Source organism: Halichoeres trimaculatus, unplaced genomic scaffold (genome assembly GCF_033239565.1).
Source record: "Halichoeres trimaculatus isolate MK-OKI-2021-1 unplaced genomic scaffold, fHalTri1.1 fHalTri1_scaffold_2, whole genome shotgun sequence".
Classification (NCBI taxonomy): Eukaryota; Metazoa; Chordata; class Actinopteri; order Labriformes; family Labridae; genus Halichoeres; species Halichoeres trimaculatus.
The window spans coordinates 15,713,311-15,722,073 of NW_027437180.1; positions in this window are offsets into that span (position 1 = coordinate 15,713,311).

An 8,763-nucleotide genomic window follows, 5' to 3' on the forward strand; every position below is an offset into this window, starting at 1 on the left:
ATACATACATTTCACTTGTACTTCCACACACCTAAAAGGTTAACGAGACAGTGAAAAGGGTTCTGGAGGATAGTTGACGTGTAGCACTCAACAGCAGTGACTGTGTTATATTATACATCATCTCTAATCCTTATCCTGCTGTCAGGGTATTAAACCTTGCTTACTTTTTTTTTTTTTCTTTAGAGAAGTTTCACAAGTCAAAGTATCAAATCTGACACGGATTGTAACTTTGTTTCTTGAACACAACTTTCATCAATTTTTTAGGATTTTTTGGCACAGTGCTCAATGAGTTTAGATAATAATCAACAATTAAGATAAACATAGAAAACGTTGTCTCTACCTGTCTTTATAAACACTCACTCACTGGCCACTTTTTTTAGCTACACCTGTTCAGCTGCTTATTTAGACAAACGTCTATTTAGCCAACACATGGAAGTAACTTGTTGCATTTAGCCATAGGGACATGGTGAAGAAGATCTGCTACAGTTCAAACCCAGCACCAGAATGGAGAAGAAAGGTGATTTAAGTGATGGCTGATCTCCTGGGATTTCCCACACACAACCATCTCAAGGGTTTACAGAGAAAGGGAGAAAATATCCTGTGAGCAGCTGTTCTCTGGGACTAAATGTCTTGCTGGTGCCAGAGGTCAGAGGAGCCTATCCCAGCTGTCATTCATTGCAGGGCAGGGTAGACCCTGGACAGGTCTCCAGCCAATAACAGGGCTAACATGTAGAGACAGACAACTCTTAAACCACACACTTACACCTACAGGCGATTTTGATCGAAGAATCAACTCGATAAGCATGTTTTTGGACAGTGGAAGGAAGCAGGAGAGAACCCAGGCGTACACAGGAAGAACATGCAAACTCCACACATTGAAACACCATGACAGGGATTGGGAACCAGGAACCTTCTTCATGTGAGGCAAAAGTGCTGACCACTGAAAAACGTAGCACAGTAGAGACTTGGATGGATCATGAAGAAGTCTGTTCATTAATTTAACTCAAATCTGAACTGCACTCTGACAATAGCCCTTTACATTTAGGACTGTGCCTTACACACCTAGCCTCTCTGTGTCGCCTGCTGTGGCACACAGCCCAAGATCATTGACCTGAAATATAAAACACTTGGACCACAGATGGAAACATAATGTTTACAATACCCAAAGTGGCATTTTCCTTTATATTCTGATTTTTAAGCAGAACTTTTGGAAAAAATAGGAAGACTTTCTGAAAAGCTTTGTTCTAATGGCCAGAGTCACTGCTGTGGGTCGACAATAACAGAGACTTGTTCCTTCCTGCACTGAGGGACGATAATTGGAAACATCAAAGGCCTGGATGTAATTTAGCAAATACTGAAGCTGGCTATGAGGTAATGAATGCCAGACAGAAATACAAACACTTTGTTTTAGAAGTGTCAGACAGGTTTGGAATAAATAATTCAGGACAAATGAAAAATGTTCCGTGGCAAATTGCGTTCGTCTTGCTTTTGCCATTGTTGTAGTTTGAGTCCGTAGTGTTGCATTTACACGATAGATCAGCTCCTCTTTCCTTGGTGTTATTGGGCAGAGGCTTGTTTAGATTTTGTAACTTTGCTTTTACTCTTCTCCCAGACATCTCCAGAGAAAGAAACACAGCTCCTCAGCAGAACAACCTATTAAAAAAAAGAAAAACCTGACTCCTCCTGGGAGCAGATAAGGAGAGCAGAGATGAAGGTCATTTTGCCCTGCGTGGCTGTGGTAGAGTCAGTCTACACTAAAGTTATCAGACTGTAAAAGACGCTTTAACAGCATTTTTTATAAAAACCTTGGGGTAGGAGGGAAGAATCATACATATCATAAAAGACAGTTGGGCGGGGGAATGTTTTTTTTGTCTCCAAAAGATTCAAACTGAGTTTTGGTGAATTGTGACGCATTTCATATAATTTAATTTCACAAAGTCTACTTTGTTACACCTTCTCTGGTAAGCACTACTACTCAGAAAAGTCAGCTTGGGTTTAATTAAAAGTTATCCCTGGTCTCAGTACTATCGTATATTCTTCATTCAAATGTCTGAAAAATACAGTGCTTCTACTTATACAATGTAAACTCCAAAGTTCAAATTACTCAATTGGATTAAGCTATGAAAACTTAAAATTTGTAAGTAAGTTCAATTTACTCAAATGTCTGAGATGTCAGTGTTGAAAATGATGATTAGATTTAACTTTTGTTACTGTTTAAGTAAGCACAACTCAAAATCATTAGTTTCTGTGATTGTGTTCTGTAACCGTGAATGAGGAGGGGACGCAGTCAATATGAGACCCTGCTGTACTTAAAAAAATTCCCCTATGGGGGATCAATAAAAGAATAAGAGAATATTCTGCTTCTAGACGTGAAGACATGTCTAGACACGCTCTATGTGGTGTGGACAGGCTGTCTACGTCAAAAACAGATAAATATATCTTTTTAAATTTTCAGTACTGGCCTAAATAGAATGATAGTCCAAAATTTAATTTACAAATATATCAACCATTAGGCACAAACTGCAAAAATCAATAGATACGAGACCCTGTGTCATGGAGCACAGACCACCAGTCAGTGCTGTGGCGCACAGACAACCTGTGCCCCCTGACGAACAATATTTCAATGAACAGTGGGGTCTCATATCTACTGCCTTCCCCCCCTTACACACAGTTTCTTAAGTTATGAAATTAGAGCTGATTTTTGTTGTGACGGCGTTTGTAACCATGAGTGAGGAGGGAACGCTGCCGATACGAGACCCAGCTGTTCTTTAAAATGTTATTTCATTTATTTGTTCAGGTTTGCGTTTTTTTGTTGTTGTTATTACATTTACTTAATTCATAAGGGAAATGTATTGATGTCACATCTTTCAGTTTTAAGGTCATCTTATTATGTTTGATAGTGATACACAACATTTTTTACCTTACTTAATATTTTATTTTGTTACAAATAAGCATCATGTTTATTTGATTAAAGACAATCAGTAGAATAATTTTCCATAATAATTGTAACTACTGAAGATGTTGAGTGAATTTAATTAAGTTTCATATTTAATTACTTAATTTTTATTTTTATTTTTAATTTATTTTTTTAAGGTAACCGGTTTACAAACATGTTTTCAAGTAAACTTAACCTATTCAGGGTTTACAATGTAAATGTTTGATTTTAACATGGTTTTCAGTAATGTTAGGAGTAACATGATCCTCACAAAAAGGGCTCTAAGCATGTTTTTCATCACATCATGTCAAGCCTGCCTCGGCTGAGGTGAAAAGAATACAATGAAATGTTGTCTACTGGATTTCCTGACAAAGGGATATCAGCCATTCTGTTAAATGTAGTAGTACATCCAGGTCATCGGGGCAGTGAAGCTATGTCTCGGGTCAATAGGTTGTTGCAGATTTAACTGGCCAGCTGATAAGAAAAGAGATGGGAGGAGAACGGGTATCCAAGCACACACTGTAATAGCTGTCTGGTCTGGCCTGATGAGGTGGCTGGGGAATACAGCACAAGGATGCCTGTGTGTGTGTGTGTGCATGCTTTTAAGCGTGCGTGTAGGTTTCCGTGTGTTGACTGATGCAACAGATAAGAAAGGAGAGGAGACAGCCGAGCGGCAACAGCATACATGTGTGCCGAGCTGGCCATGCCACGTAGTGTATAAATGGAGGGGTGTGTATGTCTGATGAGGTGTCTGTGGTGAAAGGTGATAGGGCCAGACTGTGTAAATGATGTCCGATGGGGTCTCTTGGAAGTCTATTTAGTCAGAGTAATGAAGTGCGTCTGCCAGGGAAAGAATATGAGCGACAGTCTCAGAGGCTCAGACAGACAGCTAGGTCACCTCACTCAACCTTGTGTAGAGAGAAGAGGTGAGATGGACAAGATGATTCAGGTGTAATGGCTCTTTTTCTCCCTGTCTGCCATGGAGGCGCCTTGAAGTACAACCAGATCAGGAGAAGTTACAGCTATTGAGTGTCAGCCTCCACCTTTTTCACAAAAGCCTTTGCTTTCTTCTTTCTAGGCATTGCAGCCAAAGAATATATTTTAGGTAAAATCAAAACAAAGGGAAGCAAATGAGTTGTTGTTTTTTTTTTTTTTTGTCTTTTTTTTCCGTTCTTAATTTCTATCCTTAGAAAAAAAAAGTTATGAGAAGAGTAAAGTATCATTTTAGAATTTGTACCACCATGATTCTGAGTCATGACTGAAATGTGTGTAGCAATGTGAAGTGAAAATATCTAATGTTAATGTTTGATGCCTCTGCGTGTTGATAAACTTACTGGAGAGACAAATGTGTTTAAAACAGGCTCTGTTCAAATAGCAGGATTTTACAGTACTCCGCCTGAGTAAAAAAAAGTAGTTACAGGCTGTCCAAGAAGTCACTTAATGATGCCATCACCTCATTTGCAGAATTGACCTATTTGAATTTGTCATGGACACTGAAGGAGGGAGAATAACATGGGAGATACAAAAGTTAGAAAAAAACACAGTAAATATGTTTAAAATTAAAAATGAACTTTCTCTGGTCAATCCTTCTTTTTGTTTGTTTGTTTGTTTTAATGTGAAAATAACAACCTGTCTCCTTTATCTGGGCCTGGGAACAACAAAAGTGATTTATTTTAAACACATAAAATTTTACATTTACATCCCATCCTGGGACCCACCAGCAACGGGTTCACACATCTGTGATTCATTTGCATGCAGTTGCCTTGCCTGCATGAGTGAGGACGACTTATCCACCTGTGAGTGGTTTGGAACAAGTGAGGGGCCCACGGCAGCACCTGCTACCTATTTAGAGGAGTAAAACATGCTTTCATGCCAGTGTCCAAACCCCAGAAAAAGGTGCTAGATGTGTTACTGGTGTTTTTTGTTTTTTTTTGGAAGAGAGTTGCTGGAGGGGTTTGTTTTTTCCCATGATTAAACATTTTACTCTAGCAGTCAATGACAAAAACAATGAGATTTTTTTTTCCTTGGATGTTGCTCTATTTTAGGGGAAGAAAAATATAAAGAAACAATACATATAAGTTTAACTAGAAAAAAAAAGTAAAATGGTGCAATGTTTGTTGTTTCATAGTATAAGGTTCCTGGTTTGAGTACCTGGCTGGGCAGGAGCCTTTCTGTGTGGAGTTTGCATGTTCTCCACACACAAGTGGGTCCTCTGCAGCTTCCTCCCACAGTCCAAAAACACTACTCTACATTACACAACAGAAGATAATGGATAATGGGATGTTTTTACACTATTTTATTTGCATTGTTTCTAACACATATTTGATATTTAGACATTTAGACAGCTGTTCAAATAGTTTTGATAAGGGTGCTAGCTTACATTGTGTAATGTTTGCAATTATGTAGCCAAATGTATAGACTGTGGAATATATAGACATTGTTTCTGATACAGTTTTGTTGTTGTTGTTGTTGTTGTTGTTGTTGTTGTTGTTGTTGTTTGTTTGTTTGTTTGTTGGTTTGTTTGTTTGTTGGTTTGTTTGTTTGTGGATTAACACTTTGCTGTGACACACTGAAAGAGTCAACCTACTTAATTCAAGTTGGGATTAGTTGAAGGAGGCTATAAAATTTATATTTTAAAAGCAGAGGTTGCTGCTTGGTAACAAAAAGGACAGTACATGTCATGACATACTGATATCTAAGTATAAAGATGTAAAAAGGAAAAAGTGGATTATCAGAGTATCTAAAGCTGTTGAGAAAAGCAGTCACAAGATTGTTTAGACATTTTTTCGCCACTAAAGCCATCAAGGGCTGCCCTGACTGCCAGACCATAAGAAATCAGAAATATAATAACAACAGTAATAGTAATGTCAATTCGACCATTTAGAACACAAAACTTATAGCATAAAATACTTTTTGTGAGACACTTCCTGCATTTAAAGCAGTGACACTTAACTGTAATCAGTTTTTTTCCGCTTTGGTTTCCTGCTCTGACACATTCTCTTCCAAATCACGGTCACGCTCCTCATCCTCGGAGATCAGATCAGAGGTTTGTTACACACCTGGTTTGTCTACAGTGATATCAGTCACTGAAATGCCAGCACAGAAGTCTTTTATTTCTAATTTCTTTTTGATATTAGGAATCCCCACCAGCACCCCCAAAAACAAAACATAAAAAAAATGCTATCCAGTAGATTATTTTATCAAATCCCAGGTGCTTCTGTGACTTGGGTGACTTCTGTTCCTTTCGTGCAGCATATATGATCACTCTTATGTTCTTTTACTATTTTACTGTATCCAAAAGGCCAGCAGGTATTTGTCTCTTTGGGGACCTGGTTAAATGTTGGGGAACACAGACAGTTCCCTTGACAGTGTGTAACTCTGTAACCCTGTCCATTAAAAAATAAATACAAGCATTACCTGTACAGTTTCACTGTTTCAAAACCCCCATCAACAACCATTTTCCTTGACTTGTCCCACACTGGTAGATCTAAAATCCATATAAATACGCACATCTTATTTGACCTGAAACAGCCTCAGTGTACAAAAAACTGTACATCCTAAGCACCGAAACATTAACTCTGCTGAACTCTTTTTGCACAAAATTTTGAGACAAACCCCAGGCCATCCGCAAACATCGGCTATCACAAGATCAGTCACATGAGTAAGTCTTATGCGTCCCTGCTTGTTAAGGATGACTATCTCGTGACCGACAAAAACAGATCATGTCTGTTTATAAGCTCTCGAGCGAGGAACTGCTGTTTTTCCCAAATGACGCTTTCTTTCCCAGAAGGAGATCTGTGCTCCAGCATTCTTCATCTTCTCTTGCCTGTGATCTTGCGGCCAGGCCAACTACAGATCACACTGTGACGGACTGGGATTGGGACTTTTAAGAAAACGGACATAAGTCTCGAGTGTGAGCTATCGAGGTCAACAAATGAGGAAAGTAGAGCAAAACCATGGTGATTACATCTTGGAAGACTCTATGGGGACAGCTGGATGTCTCTTCATAAAAATTCATGTGCTAAAAACAACTGTGAGAGAAGAGAACATGCTCTGTGAGGATTTTAAATAGTAAGCAGGTTCTTTGATCAGACAAATGGTTTACAGGGTTTGCTCCTGAATGCTTGCACAACATGTTTTCTCTGACTGACAAAGGAGCTGTCTGGGTCCAAGTTTCAACACTTTTCCCAGCCATGCCAGCAACAGGGTAATAGAAAAAGTCTGTATTTCAAATAGTCTGCCTATCAGACTGAAAGACTTTGAAATCTATATTTTTTAAAGAGTGTTGTTTTTCTCCAGTTCAATTAGTGGGTATTTGCAATTTTGCAGGCCCAGGTCAATTATGCATAACAGATCAGTAATTTAAAGAAGGAGAAAAAAATGATTGTTAGGTGATAGCAGCACACAAAAGACCATTACAGGGCACTAAGACAATGACAGAGACCACTTTGCAAAAATGATACCAAAGAAGGCAAAAACAGGCTAGCATCTTTAAGTGCATCGCCACAGTCAGACTGTTAGCCTGGTGGTTAGCATATTCAGTCTTTGCTGGATTTAAATGTGCTTTCTTAGACTGTAGATCACTTAAAAGTGAGGAGTGATAGGCAAAGCTGTTGCTGGTCTGAGACAAAACAGCTCCAGCCAATGAAACACTGAACTGTTCTACCATTCACAGCACGATATACCAGTGTTTTAGCTAAAAAGCAAAACAAAACAAAACAAAACAAAACAAAACAACATATATAAAACTAAACTAGGATGCATTTCCCATTTTACACAGCTGTCATAAACTAAACCCAATGACATGCTCAGCTGAAGGTCTCCAGTTTGCAGGGTCACTCTTTAAACTGAAACACTGGGAGCTGTCGGAGACACACACACCATCACGCACAAAGAAGACCATTGTTTAGGAGTTGATAAACCAACTCAGTCACTGCTGTGTGTGATGTTGTCAACGGGGTATGAAATAAACACTGCAGGTGATCTACCAATCAGAAATGATCAACCTGCAGGCCCTGCCCCCCAAATTTCCAAGATCTGTTGAAAGTACCACCGTCCAAGCAGGGCTGTTTCAAGAGGAGGACGAATTAACCCAGAGCTAAATTTAGACCCTAGTTCCTGCTGTTGAAAAGCAATGAGTTACACAAAAAAACTCCAGATGCTGCGGTCCAAAAATCACCTGTGGATCTTTTTCTGTTTGTCGTCTATACATACAAAACATGCATTTACTGTGACACTTGGGAAAAAAAATACAGGACTCTAGTCAGTTTTAATTTGCCACTCCAAATGCAGATGAAATGTCATTGTTTGGGGCTTATTTAAAACAATGCTCAGTACAGCATGTGATCTTCCTTCTAGTAACACATTAATGCCAACAACCTGCTTGGCATTTTTTTTTTTTTTTTTTTTTTGCATTGCTGTGTGGACAGTTGAGTCTTCAGCAACACCTCTAGTGTGAACAGGAAGAACTGAGAAGGAAAATGAGATCTGTTTTAAGATGTAGTCTAATTCTGTGGCTGTAGCCTGACTCTGGCACTCACATGTTGATGCTCATTTCGAGATTTTCTCTTTATTATGTCAAGCGACAAGCAGGTCAAATAACATTTTTGTTTTACTGTAAATCTATGTCTCCAAACCCAATGTTTTAGGAGACTTTGTGTTTCCCTCTTTGCTAGTGGCTAAATGGAAGCCTGCACTCAGAAAAAAAAGACATCTAACAAGCACTTGTGTCTTGTTGAGACATAATATAAAAGACATACACCAACCAAACAAGGAAAATGTCTTGCTCTAAGAAATCAAAAGACAGAAATAATGCTTCAATTGCTTGT